Source organism: Ranitomeya variabilis, chromosome 2 (genome assembly GCF_051348905.1).
Source record: "Ranitomeya variabilis isolate aRanVar5 chromosome 2, aRanVar5.hap1, whole genome shotgun sequence".
In the NCBI taxonomy this organism is placed as follows: domain Eukaryota; kingdom Metazoa; phylum Chordata; class Amphibia; order Anura; family Dendrobatidae; genus Ranitomeya; species Ranitomeya variabilis.
The window spans coordinates 817113516-817131293 of NC_135233.1; the positions used below are offsets into that span (position 1 = coordinate 817113516).

The window sequence follows — 17778 nt, forward strand, 5'->3', positions numbered from 1 at the left end:
GGTGAGAAAGACGTAATTCCGGATTGAGATTTTTTTGACTAGTCTTTTGTTTCTAGGGCATTAGAATTTGGTAATGACCTAGTACATTTTACTTTACAAGTCTTGTGCGGCTACTCAGATGCCAAAATTATTTATTTTTCTTAGGTTTTACTATTTAAAAAAAATAACTTTAAAAATGTGTTTGGAAATGTTTATTCACTAAGCCATACCTTTTATTGAAAACAGTGTTCTACCCTTTTACATGTAAATAAGGAGAACATAAGGAGCATCGATGAAAAGTAAGTAACAAAGTTTATTTAATTAATGATTCATATAAAAGTTAAAATTTGTTTGTATCATAGAGTAACTCAATCACAAGATGATGCCAATCCAATGCTGAAAACCACCCACAACACCCCAAAGGAAGAAAACCCCCATAATTTAATAATTTAAATTAGTCATAAATAACAAATAGTAAGCCAGCTACACAAGGTAAAAAATCATGACCACCGACATGATATGGAAATTTGGGTTGGATAAATTTATCCCTGTGTGTGTGCTGCTGCCGTTCCCAATAAGACTGAGTATTTTGAGCGCTCAAGGAATGAGACTGCACATCATTGTTGTGTCAATAACATTCCATCAATACTGATACTTTATTGTACATACATAGTTTTATGATAGCATATAGAAAGGAGTGGTTAGGGGTTGTTAGGGGTGGTTAGTTAATTACCATATTGTCTAGCTCCTCTGTCATTGGTTATCTAAACATATATGGAATATTGTGATTAATGCACATATGACTGCTGATTAAGCAACTAAAATTGAGCTCTCTGCATCTAGGACAGAGTTGAGACATCTGATCAGCACTTAATACATCTGGCGTTGCTCCGCTTTTGAGATGGAAAACCCCATACAATCTGTCTGGCTTATATCAGTTTATGTCAGCCATTTTAAGCCATTGATTATAATGTATATATTAGCTGTGAGTATATGAGTATATATGATTATAGAGCAGTATACATGCAAGTGAGATCTACATGATATATATATTTCTATCACAGACAACCCAAAAATGTATCTTAAATATTACTCAATACTATAACAAATAAAAGGAGTCTGATAGGCAGAAGGCCAAGCTTACCAATAGGAGGGACAATGTGGGGGGAGAGCCAGAGAATAGACCCCAATTCTGAATGCCCAATCTATCAATAAAAAAAGGATTAACCTAATTGCTAAATGGCGTAATGAGAAAAAAAGTCAAAATGCCAGAATTACGTTTTTTAGACGCCGCAACATTGAATTAAAACGCAATAATGGGCGATCAAAACATCGTATCTGCACCAAAATGGTATCATTAAAAACATCAGCTCGGCAGGCAAAAAATAAGTCCTCACCCAACCGGAGATCACTAAAAATGGAGACGCCTCGGGTATTGGAAAATGGCGCAATGTTTTCTTTTAACAAAGTTTGGAATTTTTTCCACCACTTAGATAAAAAAGAACCTAGACATGCTTGGTGTGTATGAACTCAAAATGACCTGGAAAATCATAATGGCAGGTCAATTTTAGCATTTAGTGAACCTAGTAAAAAAGCCAAACAAAAAACAAGTGTAGGATTGCACTTTTTTTGCAATTTCACCGCACTTGGAATTTTTTTCCCGTTTTCTAGTACACGACATGGTAAAACCAATAGTGTTGTTCAAAAGTTCAACTCGTCCCGCAAAAAATGAGCCCTCATATGGCCATATTGATGGAAAAATAAAAAAGTTATGAATCTGGGAAGAAGGGGAGTGAAAAACAAAAACCCCAAAAAAAGCTCCGGGGGTTAAGGTACAATACAGCTTCATTGCACTTCTAAACATCTTTATTGCAGTGTATTGTATATTTAACAATCTCCTATAATGCCCTGTGCCAGGGATTCATAGAAGTACATTTTTACCATCTTGATGACATAAAGGAGGCATTTTAGTTTGAAGGATGAAGAGGTTTTGCAGTTTGGCAATAGCTGGGGATGAAGCTATAAACGTGAGAAGTCAAACGTGTTTGTGTTGTAATCTCTGCAGACGAGTTGTGGCTGGAGAAGTTGTCGTGTCGGTCTGGGAAAAATGGAAAAGATGGAAAAAGTGAATGACTCCATCAGAATGAACATCACCTTTATGTCATTATCTATAACTCTACTATAATTCCTGATATACAGTGGGTACGGACAGGGCTGGTTTTAGGCAACGTGGGGCCCTAGGCAAAAGTTTAAAATGGGGCCCCAAATGCTAACATATTGGACATCACACAGGAGCAGTTCTGTTGTATTTACATGCGCTGAGTTCAGGCTGCTAAATGAGTGTGATCGACAATATTGAAGTCATTCGACACTTGTTTCCCGGCCTCTTTACACTACCTGAGAAAGAATGATGGGACAGAACAATCACTATTAAATCAATCTGTCCCCATACAGTATCATGTTATCAGCAGCACATCTACAGTTTACGGTGGCGATGTGCTGCTGAGAACAATGATTTCTGTTCCAGCATAAACAATCCAATCGCTCGATGAATATGCAGCATTTTGCTTCTTTAGTATAATACACCCCATAGTTCTCCATAAATTATAATGTGCACCACAGTCCTCCATATTGCAAAATGCACACCCCATAGTCTTCCATGTAATATAATGTGCCCAATAGTCCTCCATAGTAATACACGACCCATAGTCCTCCATATAGTATAATACACTCCCCATAGTCCTTCATATAGTATAATACACTCCGTATAGTACTCCATATATTAAAATACACTCCTCAGTCCTCTATATAGTATTATACACTTCCCATAGTCCTACATATAGAAAAATACACTCCTCAGTCCTCCATATAGTATAATACACGCCTCACAGTCCTCCATCTATTAAAATACACTGCTCAGTCCTTCACATAGTATAATACACTGATCATAGTGCTCCATATAGTATAATGCACCGCTAAAGTCATCCATGTAGTACAGTTCACTTCCCATAGTATAATGCACCCCACAGTTCTTCATATACACTCACTGGCCACTTTATTAGGTACACCTGTCCAACTTCTTGTTAACACTTAATTTCTAATCAGCCAATCACATGGCGGCAACTCAGTGCATTTAGGCATGTAGACATGGTCAAGACAATCTCCTGCAGTTCAAACCGAGCATCAGTATGGGGAAGAAAGGTGATTTGAGAGCCTTTGAACGTGGCATGGTTGTTGGTGCCAGAAGGGCTGGTCTGAGTATTTCAGAAACTGCTGATCTACTGGGATTTTCACGCACAACCATCTCTAGGGTTTACTGAGAATGGTCCGAAAAAGAAAAAAAATCCAGTGAGCGGCAGTTCTGTGGGCAGAAATGCCTTGTTGATGCCAGAGGTCAGAGGAGAATGGGCAGACTGGTTCGAGCTGATAGAAAGGCAACAGTGACTCAAATCGCCACCCGTTACAACCAAGGTAGGCCTAAGAGCATCTCTGAACGCACAGTGCGTCGAACTTTGAGGCAGATGGGCTACAGCAGCAGAAGACCACACCGGGTACCACTCCTTTCAGCTAAGAACAGGAAACTGAGGCTACAATTTGTACAAGCTCATCGAAATTGGACAGTAGAAGATTGGAAAAACGTTGCTTGGCCTGATGAGTCTCGATTTCTGCTGCGACATTCGGATGGTAGGGTCAGAATTTGGCGTAAACAACATGAAAGCATGGATCCATCCTGCCTTGTATGGAGCATCTTTGGGATGTGCAGCCGACAAATCTGCGGCAACTGTGTGATGCCATCATGTCAATATGGACCAAAATCTCTGAGGAATGCTTCCAGCACCTTGTTGAATCTATGCCACGAAGAATTGAGGCAGTTCTGAAGGCAAAAGGGGGTCCAACCCGTTACTAGCATGGTGTACCTAATAAAGTGGCCAGTGAGTGTAGTATAATGTATTCTCCATAGTCCTCGATACAGTATATTGCAGACACCCCACAGAGTATAATCCAGCCACCCCACAAAATATAATGTAGCCTCCTCAAGAGTATAATGCAGCCCCACCATACAATATAAAGTAACCCCCATAGAATATAATGCAGCCCCCTCATATAGTATAATGCTAATGCAGCCCCTCCATAGAATATATTGCAGCCCCCTCATAGAATATAATGCAGCCGCTCCATAGAATATAATGCAGCCCCCTTATATAGTATAATGCAGCCCCCCATAGAATGTAATGTAGCCCCCTCATAAACTATTATTATTATTAGACATTTTTATAGCTCCATTTTTCCATGGCGCTTTACATGTGAAGTATAATGACGCCCCCATACAATATGATCTAGCCCTCCATAGAATATAATGCAGCCCCCAATAGAATTCAATGTAGCCCCCTCAGAGTATGATGCAGTACTCCCTCATAGAATATAATACAGCCCCCATAGACTATAATGTAGCCCCACATAGAATATAATACAGCCCACCTCCCCATAGAATATAAATGTAGCCCAGTGAAAGAATATGATGCAATCCTCCCTCATAGAATATAATACAGCCCCCATAGAATATAATGTAGCCCCCATAGAATATAATACAGCCCACCTCCCCATAGAATATAATGTAGCTCCATCAAAGAGTATGATAAAATCCTCCCTCATAGAATATAATACAGCCCCCCATAGAATATAATACAGCACCCCATAGAATATACTGTAACCCCCATAGAATGTAATACAGGCCCAATAGAATATACTGTAACCCCCCATAGAATATAATACAGCCTCCCATAGAATATACTGTAACCCCCATAGAATATAATACAGTCCCCCATAGAATATACTGTAACCCCCATAGAATATAATACAGCCCACCTCCCCACAGAATATACTGTAATCCCCTATAGAATATAATACAGCCCCCCATAGAATATAATGTTCAGCTCCCCCCCCAAATATGGCCCCACAGTCCAGTACTCACTCACTGATATACTAAAAAAAGCCAAGCTCGGCTCCTTCTCAGTGGCAGCACAATGAAGTGACATCATCGCACACCCGCAGTGTCAGAGGGGAATGATGGGAAAGGGAGCGTCATCTGACGCTCTCTCTATTCCATCATTGCTTTGAACTGTATCGGCATCATAGACGCCGGCATAGTTGAATGCGGCGGTGGGGAATAAGTCAGCGCTGGTGGCAGGCGGGCCCCCTGACTCACGGGCTCCATAACGGCTGTGTGATGTGCCACTATTAGTGGCATGCCACCTGCTGGGGGCCCCTGAGGGATCGGGGGCCCTAGGCAGCTGCCTGGTCTGCCTGCCGCTAATGCCGGTTCCTGGGTAAAGAAAATATTCAGACCCTGTTAGGCATCGGGATTTTCCCACTGCGTGGGATAGATCCCAAGCATTTTCTGCTCCTGCGGTCTCCCATTCAGCTCCGGCCAAGGAGAGTGCTACTCAGCACAGACATCAGTCCCAGCATATTGCTCAGGCTCGTGATATTCTTGTGGTTACTGCTGGCTCTCCAGCCAAGTCTATGGCAATATTTGAGAGACAGGTGCAGTCTAAGTCTAGAGTTCATCTGACTGAACATGTCCGTGATGTGGTGTCTGCTCATTGGTGGTTGGACATTTGCTGCTCTGGTGAGGTGGCAGCTCCAGATTGGTCCCAACTGGGTGTGAGTGTTTGGGGTGGAGCCTTGTGTATGAAAGGCCCTCAGCGGTGCATGCAGGTGCACTAGTATCACTTATGTGTGGTGTTTGTGAGTGGACACTCTACCACTCAGTTTTCTTGTGTCGCTCTTTACCTTGAGAGTTCTTACATTGGCAGGTAGGGTTAGTACTGGGTAGCTACCCCTTGGCTTAGCATCTGTTTCCTACATGTGTGCGGTTAGCAAAGTTGAGTTACAGAGCAAATCCAACCCTCAGGCTACACCGCTCACGGAAAGCGTCAGGGCTTTGCACCTAGCATCACATGAGCTCTTCCTTTGGCTCAGCATCTGCTTCATTCTTGTGTGCGATTGACACAGTTTAGTTGCAGAGCGAGCGCAATCCACGTGCTTCCATCCCTGTGACATTTAACAGGGTATAGTACTCAGCAGTCTGAGTGCAGTACCTCTCAATGAAGTAACTGAGCTTGGTACTTTGCGTTCTGTTCATACTGTGTGGAGTTAACGCAGTATGATTTAGGTTAATGCTCTCAGCTTCGTTCCGCCATTGTTCACGCTAGCAGCAGTTCTCCATCTCTGCACGGTGGACCCCGGGTTGCAATTGCACTTTCATTTATATTTTGTTTAGTGTAATCCCCCAACCCTAACACACCCCTTTGCATTTTTCACTCTTTGTTTCATTGCAGCCATTTACTAAATTCAAAAAAGTTCATTTTTTCACAATAATGTACACTCTGCACCCCATATTGAATGAAAAAAACAGAAATGTAGTAATTTTTGCAAATTTATTAAAAAGAAAAACTAAAATATCACATGGTCATAAGTATTCAGGCCCTTTGCTCAGTATTGGGTAGAAGCACCATTTGAGCTAGTACAGCCATGAGTCTTCTTGGAAATGAGCCAACAAGTTTTTCACACCTGGATTTGGGGATCCTCTGCCATTCTTCCTTGCAGATCCTCTCCAGTTCCGTCAGGTTGGATGGTGAACGATGGTGGACAGCCATTTTTAGGTCTCTCCAGAGATGCTCTATTGGTTTAGGTCAGGGCTCTGGCTGGGCCAGAGTTGTTCTGAAGCCACTCCTTTGTTATTTTAGCTGTGTGCTTAGGGTCATTGTCTTTTTGGAAGGTGAACCTTTGGCCAGGTCTGAGGTCCAGAGCACTCTGGAAGAGATTTTCATCCAGGATATCTCTGTACTTGGCCACATTCATGTTTCCTTCAATGGTAGCCAGTAGGATTGAGCGAAACGGATCGTTCATTTTCATAAGTCGCCGACTTTTGTCAAGGTCGGCGTCTCATGAAACCGAGCCGATCCCTGTGTGGGGTCTGCCATGCGGTACGCGACTTTCGCGCCAAAGTCGCGGTTCAATGACGCTAAAAGCGCCATTTCTCAGCCAATGAAGGTGGACGCAGAGTGTGGGCAGCGTGATGACATAGATCTCAGTCCCCACCATCTTAGAGAAGGGCATTGCAGTGATTGGCTTGCTTTCTGCAGCGTCACAGGGGCTATAAAGGGGCGTTCCCGCCGACCGCCATCTTACTGCTGCTGCTCTGAGCGTAGGGAGAGGTTGCTGCAGCTTCTTCGGAAGCAGGGATAGTGATAGGCAGGGTACATAAAGCTACCCAACCGCTTGTGCTGTAGCGATTTCCACTGTCCAACACCACCTTTTGTTTGCAGGGACAGTGGAAGCTACATTTTTTTTTCCTCAGCGCTGTCGCTCATTGGGCTGCCCTAGAAGGCTCCCTGACCCTGATAGCTGCGTTGCTGTGCCTGTGTGTACGCCGCTGTGCAAACCAACTGCTTTTTTCAAAGCACAAATCCTGTTTTTCCTTCCTTTCTGCACAGCTATCTTGTGTGTTTGTCCACACTTTTGTGTGCAGCAGTCCTTATTATAGCTGCCTGCCATACTTTTCTGAGATTACTGCAGGGAGATAAATATTGGCAAGTCTGCCTCTGTGCCATTGCTGTGGGTGGCATCTTTCTCTCATTGTGTGCCACCGAAAAACACTGTGTGATACTTGGCCATTTTTTTTTTTCTAAATTCTCCCTTTCCCAAAAAAAAATTAGTGGGAGATAAATATTGGCAAGTCTGCCTCCGTGCCATTGCTGTGTGTGGTATCTGTCTCTCATTGTGTGCCACCGAAAACACTGTGTAATACTTGGCCATATTTTTTTTTTTGCTAAATTCTCCCTTTTCCAAAAAAAAAATTAGTGGGAGATAAATATTGGCAAGTCTGCCTCCGTGCCATTGCTGTGTGTGGTATCTGTCTCTCATTGTGTGCCACCGAAAACACTGTGTAATACTTGGCCATTTTTTTTTTTTTTGCTAAATTCTCCCTTTTCCAAAAAAAAAATTAGTGGGAGATAAATATTGGCAAGTCTGCCTCCGTGCCATTGCTGTGTGTGGTATCTGTCTCTCATTGTGTGTCACCGAAAACACTGTGTAATACTTGGCCATTTTTTTTTTTTTGCTAAATTCTCCCTTGTCCAAAAAAAAAATTAGTGGGAGATAAATATTGGCAAGTCTGCCTCCGTGCTATTGCTGTGTGTGGTATCTGTCTCTCATTGTGTGCCACCGAAAACACTGTGTAATACTTGGCCATTTTTTTTTTTTTACTAAATTCTCCCTTTTCCCAAAAAAAAAATTAGTGGGAGATAAATATTGGCAAGTCTGCCTCCGTGCCATTGCTGTGTGTGGTATCTGTCTCTCATTGTGTGCCACCGAAAACACTGTGTAATACTTGGCCATTTTTTTTTTTTTTGCTAAATTCTCCCTTTTCCAAAAAAAAAATTAGTGGGAGATAAATATTGGCAAGTCTGCCTCCGTGCCATTGCTGTGTGTGGTATCTGTCTCTCATTGTGTGCCACCGAAAACACTGTGTAATACTTGGCCATTTTTTTTTTTTTTGCTAAATTCTCCCTTTTCCAAAAAAAAAAATTAGTGGGAGATAAATATTGGCAAGTCTGCCTCCGTGCCATTGCTGTGTGTGGTATCTGTCTCTCATTGTGTGGCACCGAAAACACTGTGTAATACTTGGCCTTTTTTTTTTTTTTTGGGTACATTCTCCCTTTTCCACAAAAAAAAATTAGTGGGAGATAAATATTGGCAAGTCTGCCTCCGTGCCATTGCTGTGTGTGGTATCTGTCTCTCATTGTGTGGCACCGAAAACACTGTGTAATACTTGGCCTTTTTTTTTGGGGGGGGTACATTCTCCCTTTTCCAAAAAAAAAAATTAGTGGGAGATAAATATTGCGAAGTCTGCCTCCGTGCCATTGCTGTGTGTGGTATCTGTCTCTCATTGTGTGCCACCAAAAACACTGTGTAATACTTGGCCATTTTTTTTTTTTGCTAAATTCTCCCTTTTCCAAAGAAAAAATTAGTGGGAGATAAATATTGGCAAGTCTGCCTCCGTGCCATTGCTGTGTGTGGTATCTGTCTCTCATTGTGTGCCACCGAAAACACTGTGTAATACTTGGCCATTTTTTTTTTTTTTTTGCTAAATTCTCCCTTTTCCAAAAAAAAAAATTAGTAGGAGATAAATATTGGCAAGTCTGCCTCCGTGCCATTGCTGTGTGTGGTATCTGTCTCTCATTGTGTGCCACCGAAAACACTGCGTAATACTTGGCCATTTTTTTTGGGGGGGGGGTAAATTCTCCCAGAAAAAAAAAAAATAGTGGGAGATTAAGATTGGCATTTCTGCTTGAGTGCTGGTCCTGTGTGTGCCGTCTGTCTCAAATTATTGGGGCACAGAAAACCTAGTGTGTAACATTGGGCCTGATTTTCCTTTCAGTGTCAGGCACCTATAAAGGTATATATAAATCCTACAGAAGTTTGAGTTCACCTGATAAGTTGTTTTACAGTAACAAATAGCGTTACTTTGGTTACGTTTTGCAAACAATGAGGAAGTCTAGTGGAAGAGGTCATGGCCGTGGGCGGTCATTGTCAGCTGGTAATGATGGTAGTGGTGGTGGAGCATCAGGTGGTCGTGATAAAAGCAGTACAGCACCTAAGTCTCGAGTTGTTGAGCCAGGTTCGTTGTCTGGCTACACAAGGCCTCGAACGCTCTCTTTTCTGGGAGTAGGAAAACCACTTTTGAAGCCGGAGCAGGAGGAACAAGTATTGGCTTTCATTGCTGACTCTGCCTCTAACTCTTTCGCCTCCTCCTCGGAAAGTGCCAAATGTCAGAGCAGTGCATCGTCAGTGGATGCTCCCGGTCAGGAACCAGTCGCTTCCTTGTGTCCTTCACTAAAAACAACAGTTAAGGATGCGTCAGTCGACACAACAGGTTACTCCATGGAGCTCTTTACACATACCGTTCCTGGGTTACACAGTGAAACATTTAACAGGCTATGCCCATTAGAAGTTGAATCGGACATGGAGTGCACAGATGCACAGCCACAGCCAGATTACTATGCTGTTCCTTTGACTCAGACCAGAACATTGCCCTCGCAGTGTACTGAGGCAGAATCAAAACCAGTGGAGACTATGGTGCTCCGTCACGAACGCAATACCACCGGCTTACATGGTGACACAGACGAAGTTGCACACAACATAGAAGAGGAGGTCATAGATGACCCAGTTGTGGACCCCGATTGGCAGCCATTGGGGGAACAGGGTGCAGGCGGCAGTAGTTCTGAAGCGGAGGAGGAGGAGCCGCAGCAGGCATCAACATCACAACAGGTTCCATCTACCGGGCCCGTATCTGGCCAAAAACGTGTGGCAAAACCAAAACCAGTTGGAGGACAGCGTGGCCATCCAGTTAAAGAAGCTCAGTCTGCAATGCCTGAAAAGGTATCCGATAGTAGATAGAGTGCAGTCTGGCATTTTTTTAAACAACATCCAAATGATCAGCGCAAAGTCATCTGTCAAAAATGTTCAACTACCTTAAGCAGAGGTCAGAATCTTAAAAGTCTAAATACAAGTTGCATGCATAGACATTTATCCACCATGCATTTGCAAGCCTGGACTAACTACCAAACGTCCCTAGAGGTTGCAGCACCCTCGGCCAATGAAGCTAGTCAGCAACGCTAGTCAGTCTCCCTTCCCTCCCTGTAAGCCCACCATTTCTCGTGCCACCTGCAGTATCTGTGCAGCTTTCGTCACCAGGCCAAAGCAGTCAGGGAATCACCAGGTTAGTAGTAGGAAACACTGCATGTAGGGCACCGGCAAGAATACCATCTCCAACCCTCTCTCAGTCACCCATGTCCACCGGCACCACCGCTAGTTCCACGATCTCCAGCTCTCCAGTACAGCTCACCCTACATGAGACTCTTGTTAGGAAAAGGAAGTACTCATCCTCGCATCCGCGTACACAGGGTTTGAACGCCCACATTGCTAGACTAATCTCATTAGAGATGATGCCCTACCGCTTAGTTGAAAGCGAAGCTTTCAAAGCGCTGATGGACTACGCTGTACCACGCTACGACCTACCCAGTCGGCACTTCTTTTCTAGAAAAGCCATCCCAGCCCTCCAACAGCATGTTAAAGACCGCATCGTCCATGCACTCAGGCAGTCTGTGACTACAAAGGTGCACCTGACAACAGATGCATGGATCAGTAGGCATGGCCAGGGACGTTACGTGTCCATCACGGCACACTGGGTGAATGTGGTAGATGCAGGGTCCACAGGGGACAGCAATATTGGGACAGTTCTGCCTAGCCCACGGTCAAGGAAAGAGTTGGCTGTAGGCGTTCGCCCCCCCTCCTCCTCTTCCTCCTCCTTCTCCTGCAGAAGCGAGAGCTCGTCCACAGACCGCAGTCGCACATCCACTCCATCTGCAGCTGCCACTGTTGCACACCAGGTGTGCCATTATGGGACAGCTAGTGGCAAGCGTCAGCAGGCTGTATTGGCAATGAAGTGTTTGGGCGACAACAGACACACCGCGGAAGTTCTGTCCGAGTTCTTGCAGAATGAAACTCAGTCATGGCTGGGCACTGTACATCTTGAGGCGGGCAAGGTTGTGAGTGATAACGGAAGGAATTTCATGGCTGCCATAGCCCTTTCCAAACTGAAACACATTCCTTGCCTGGCTCACACCTTAAACCTGGTGGTGCAGTGCTTCCTGAAAAGTTACCCGGGGTTACCCGACCTGCTCCTCAAAGTGCGCAGACTTTGCTCGCATATCCGCCGTTCGCCCGTACACTCCAGCCGTATGCAGAACTATCAGCGGTCTTTGAACCTTCCCCAGCATCGCCTAATCATTGACCTTGCAACAAGGTGGAACTCCACACTGCACATGCTTCAGAGACTGGGCGAACAGAGGCGTGCTGTTATGTTTTAGTGGGAGGATACACATACACGGGCAGGCAGTTGGATGGCAGACATGGAGTTGTCAGGTGTGCAGTGGTCGAAGCTACAAGACCTGTGTCAAGTCCTTCAGTGTTTTGAGGAATGCACACGGCTGGTTAATGCAGACAACGCCATAATAAGCATGAGCATCCCCCTAATGCGTCTGCTGATGCAAAGTTTGACGCACATAAAGGAGCAGGCGTCTGCAGCCGAGGAAGAGGAAAGCCTTGATGACAGTCAGCCATTGTCTGGTCTGGGCCGTGTAGAGGACGCGGTAGCGGGCAAAGAGGAGGAGGAGGATGAGGAGGATGATGGGGATGAGTACTTTTTGAATGAGGAAGCTTCTCCTGGGCCAACAGAAATTAGTGGCATTGCAAGGCCGGGTTCTGTTTTTTTAAGGGAGACAAGTGACATAGATTTGCCTGTAACTGCCCCTCCAACCAGCACAACCACAGATTTGACAACTGGAACTTTGGCTCACATGGCGGATTATGCCTTACGTATCCTCAAAAGGGACACACGCATTATAAAAATGATGAGCGATGATGATTACTGGTTGGCCTGCATCCTTGACCCTCGCTATAAAGGCAAATTGCAAAATATTATGCCACATGAGAACCTCGAACAAATATTAGCAACCAAACAAGCTACTCTTGTAGACCGTTTGATTCAGGCATTCCCAGCACACAGCGCCGGTGACGGTTCTCAGTCTCACACAAGCTGCAGGGGGCTACATGGCAGAGGTGTTAGAGGTGCACAGATCAGAAGTGGCGTTGGACAGAGGGGTTTTCTGACCAGGTTGTGGAGTGATTTCGCAATGACCGCAGACAGGACAGGTACTGCAGCATATATTCAAAGTGACAGGAGACAACATTTGTCCAGTATGGTTACTAACTATTTTTCATCCCTTATCGATGTTCTCCCTCAACCGTCATTCCCATTTGATTACTGGGCATCCAAATTAGACACCTGGCCTGAATTGGCAGAATATGCATTGCAGGAGCTTGCTTGCCCAGCAGCTAGTGTGCTATCAGAAAGAGTATTCAGTGCTGCTGGTTCAATATTAACCGAAAAAAGGACTCGTCTGGCTACCCAAAATGTGGATGATCTCACCTTCATTAAAATGAACCACTCCTGGATTTCAAATTATTTTGCCCCACCTTTCCCGGCTGACACCTAGTTTCCTATAAAAATTGCTTGCTTGTGGACTGGTCTTACTGAGTGTTCCAATCTGTTAATTTGCAGCAGCTGTTTGTCCAGCATACGACATGTTTACACCTCCCCCAATGGGAAAACTCCCCCCACGGGGCCGTGGTCTCGCCACTTGGTGCAAGCACCCGTTACAGTGCTGTTTGTCTGAAGAGGTGGGTGTGCCCGCTTTTGGTCGACGGCACTGCCACTGGGTCCCTCATAGTACAATGTAGTGTCTCTGGCGGTGGTGGTGCGCACCCAACGTCAGACACACCGTTGTAACATGAGGGGCCCTGGGGCGGTACCGCCGGCCACAAGAGAGTTCCCCCCCCCCGCTCAAACTGTGCTCTACCACGTGCAAAATTATCTCGCACAGCTCCACCAATGTTTAGTCTATGCGCTGACATCATTCAATGCCTGGCACTGACAATCAATACCAATTTGTTGACATCTATGATGCTAGTTAAAGTAGTCTGGGTCAGTGTCCTATATTGACACCAGTAAATACTAATTTACTGCCAAATTACTTTGTCATAAACTCTGCAGATGAGCCCACCCCTGTACCTAAGCATGCCACCCTTTTTTTTATTTATAGTTGTTTTGCGAGACATTAACATCTATTTATTTTTTGGGAGTACTAACTGTATCAGACACTTCTTGCAATACTGCTCCACTGACCACAATGCTGCCTGCCTGTGTATCCATGTAACCGATTTAAAACTGCCATGCCTGCCTATTGTTTGTTATTTTAGGCCTTTGATAGCCTGTCTGCGGCCCCTACTTGCAATACTCCTCCACTGACCACAATGCTGCCTGCCTGTGTATCCATGTAACCGATTTAAAACTGCCATGCCTGCCTATTGTTTGTTATTTTAGGCCTTTGATAGCCTGTCTGCGGCCCCTACTTGCAATACTCCTCCACTGACCACAATGCTGCCTGGAGTGCCTGCCTGTGTATCCATGTAACCGATTTAAAACTGCCATGCCTGCCTATTGTTTGTTATTTTAGGCCTTTGATAGCCTGTCTGCGGCCCCTACTTGCAATACTCCTCCACTGACCACAATGCTGCCTGCCTGTGTATCCATGTAACCGATTTAAAACTGCCATGCCTGCCTATTGTTTGTTATTTTAGGCCTTTGATAGCCTGTCTGCGGCCCCTACTTGCAATACTCCTCCACTGACCACAATGCTGCCTGCCTGTGTATCCATGTAACCGATTTAAAACTGCCATGCCTGCCTATTGTTTGTTATTTTAGGCCTTTGATAGCCTGTCTGCGGCCCCTACTTGCAATACTCCTCCACTGACCACACCAATGCTGCCCGTGTACCCCTGGAACCTATTTAAAAGTTCATAGAGCCTAGTTATATATTTTATTTACTATTAATAAGGCCATGGTGGACTACGCTGTACTACGCTACAAGCTAACCAGTCGACACTTCTTTTGCGAGAAAAGCCATCCCAACCCTCCACCAGCATGTAAAAGACCGCATTGTCCATGCACTCTGGCAATCTGTGAGTACAAAGGTGCACCTGACAACAGACGCATGGACCTGTAGGCATGGCCACGGAAGATTACGTGTCCATTACGGCGCAATGGGTTAATGTGGTGGATGCATGGTCCACAGGGGACAGCCTACTAAGTCTGTCTGCAGTCCCTAATTCAAATTGTCCTCCACTGTCTAAATCGGAGCTTCCACCTTCTGGCTTTCGGCCTATAGTATCAGATATTAAACTGCATTTGGCCTTCAACTTTGGTTACGGCCTACTAACGGTGTCTGCCCCTGCCTGGTGTTTGTCCTCAACTGAATAAAGCTGAGCTTCAACCTTCTGGCTCTCATTAAGTGCTGTGTTATTAAAAATTGGTGGTTAGGGCCTACTAACGGTGTCTGCCCCTCCCTGGTGTTTCCCCTCAACTGAATAAAGCTGAGCTTCCACCTTCTGGCTTTCAGCCTATAGTATCAGATATTAAACTGCATTTGGCCTTCAACTTTGGTTACGGCCTACTAACGGTGTCTGCCCCTGCCTGGTGTTTTTCCTCAACTGAATAAAGCTGAGCTTCAACCTTCTGGCTCTAATTTTTTTTTTTTTTTAAGTGCTGGTTGGGGCATAATACTTCTGTTTGCTGCTCCCTGGTGTTGACCTCAACTGAATAAAGCTGAGCTTCCACCTTCTGGCTTTCGGCCTATAGTATCAGATATTAAACTGCATTTGGCCTTCAACTTTGGTTACGGCCTACTAACGGTGTCTGCCCCTGCCTGGTGTTTATCCTCAACTGAATAAAGCTGAGCTTCAACTTTCTGGCTCTCATTAAGTGCTGTGTTTTTAAAAATTGGTGGTTAGGGCCTACTAACGGTGTCTGCCCCTCCCTGGTGTTTGCCCTCAACTGAATAAAGCTGAGCTTCAGTCTTAGGCTTTTGGCCTAAAGTATCAGATATTAAACTGCATTTGGCCTATTAGTGTGTTTGGGCCCTTAAAACAGTGTCTGCTGCTCCTGGGTTTGCTACTCCACTGAACAAAGCAATGCCACCTGTTTAGTCCTGTTACCAATTTTGAACTGCATTTAGCCTACTTTATTCTTTGGCCCTATATCTGTTTCCTCCTCATCCTGCCCATTGCCCAGCCACTGCTAGATGAGTCTGCTGGTACATTGACCTAGACCACTACATTCCCCTTGCACTCTACACAGCCAGAATCTGACCCTGCTGAAAGTAAGGTTCCCCTTCCCGCATGTTATACCACCTTACACAGGGACAAAGAGGAAGGTGCAGATGAAAGTGCAGGTTCCTTCATCAGGTGGGGGGGGCATACTCGTTGGCGACGTCACTGGCACAGGGCCCCTCAGAGTACGCAAAAGTGTCGCTGCTGGTGGGAGGCGCCCCCGCCGTTCAAACACACCGCTGTACTTTGAGGGGCCCTGTGCCAGTGCCAATGCGAACAAGTGTGACCCCCTGCTTGCTCAGGATCACAGCACTTGCAACGTTGAAATACTTACCTCTCCCTGCTCCACCGCCGTGACGTAGTCCACGATTCCTGGGCCCACTAAAACCTTGAACCAGCCCTACCCCCCACAACTTTTGCCAAATGACCCCCAAGTTCCATTGAACAACTATTATTATAAAGTTAATTAAGATTGACAAGCTTCAGAAACAAGAATGGATGTTTTTGGCATTAAAATGGGCACTGTAGGTGTTTTCCTGGCCTCCACTCACTGCCGACTATGCTTCCCCATTGACTTGCATTGGGTTTCGTGTTTCGGTCGATCCCCGACTTTTAGCGATAATCGGCCGACTGCACTCGACTCGACTCTGGACAAAGTCGGGTTTCACAAAACCCGACTCGATCTTTAAAAAATGAAAGTCGCTCAACCCTAGCAGCCAGTCATCCTGTCCCTGCAGCTGATAAACAGCCCCATAGCATGATGCTGCCAACACCATGCTTCACTGTTGGGATTGTATTGGACAAGTGATGAGCAGTGCCTGGTTTTCTCCATATATACCGCTTAGAATTATCACCAGAAAGGTCTATATTCATCTCATCAGACCAGAGAATCTTATTTCTCATGGTCTGGGAATTCTTCATGTGTTTTTTAGCAAACTCTATGGGCTTTCATATGTTTTGCACTGAGGAGAGGCTTCCGTCAGGTCACTCTGCCATAAAGGCCCGACTGGTGGAGGGCTGCAGTTGACTTTGTGGAACTTTCTCCCATCTCCCTACTGCATCTCTGGAGCTCAGCCACAGTGATCTAGGGGTTCTTCTGTACCTCTCTCACCAAGGCTCTTCTCCCACGATTGCTCTGTTTGGCTGGACGGCCAGGTCTAGTTAGACTTCTGGTGGTCCCAAACTTCTTCCATTTAAGGATTATGGAGGCCACTGTGCTCTTAGGAACCTTGAGGACTGCAGAAATTATTTTGTAACCCCGACCAGATCTGTGCCTTGACACAATTCTGACTTTGAGCTCCTTGGCCAGTTCCTTGGACCTCATGATTCTCATTTGGTCTGACATGCATTGTGAGCTGTGAGGTCTTATATAGACAGATTTGTGCCTTTCCAAATCGAGTCCTATCAGTTTAATTAAACACAGCTGGTTTCCAATGAAGGAGTAGAACAATCTCAAGGAGGATCACATGTAAATGGACAACATATGACTTAAATATGAGTGTCAGAGCAAAGGGTCTGAATACTTATGACCATGTGACATTTCAGTTTTTCTTTTTTATTAAATTTGCAAAAATGTCTACATTTCTGTTTATATTTCAGTCAAGATGGGGCGCAGAGTGTACATTAATGTGAAAAAATGAACTTTTCTGAATTTACAAAATGGCTGCAATGAAACAAAGAGTGAAAACTTTAAAGCGGTCTGAATATTTTCCGTACCCACTGTATTCTGCAGAACTGGTATCTACTGCTATATGGTCAACGTATGGTGGTAATATAACGATGTTGGTAAATGTATACTGATCTATTTTCATTATCAGCATAGCCATCTGCAGGGGTTCCTCTAGACCCACTATTAGGTTGCGCCTAACATATGTACCTGGTTAAGGGCACACTCAGAAATTTCATCCAACCAGAGCTGAACCCCTAACTACAACATCTCTGTTCAACCCCCTCCATTTGCAGCTAAAATAGATTCCACTACTCTGAGAAGGCTTCCTACAAGAT

General features: G+C 44.9%; 1 long non-coding RNA gene across 1 annotated transcript in view; it reads right to left on the minus strand.

Moving 5' to 3' along the window:
• Positions 1-1977: 1977 nt before the first annotated feature.
• Positions 1978-17778, minus strand: part of LOC143809941 (uncharacterized) — a 60121-nt gene continuing 44320 nt past the window's right edge. The window contains exon 3 of the long non-coding RNA XR_013222548.1: positions 1978-2077. This is a non-coding gene — a long non-coding RNA (uncharacterized LOC143809941). The remainder of the gene's footprint in view (positions 2078-17778) is intronic.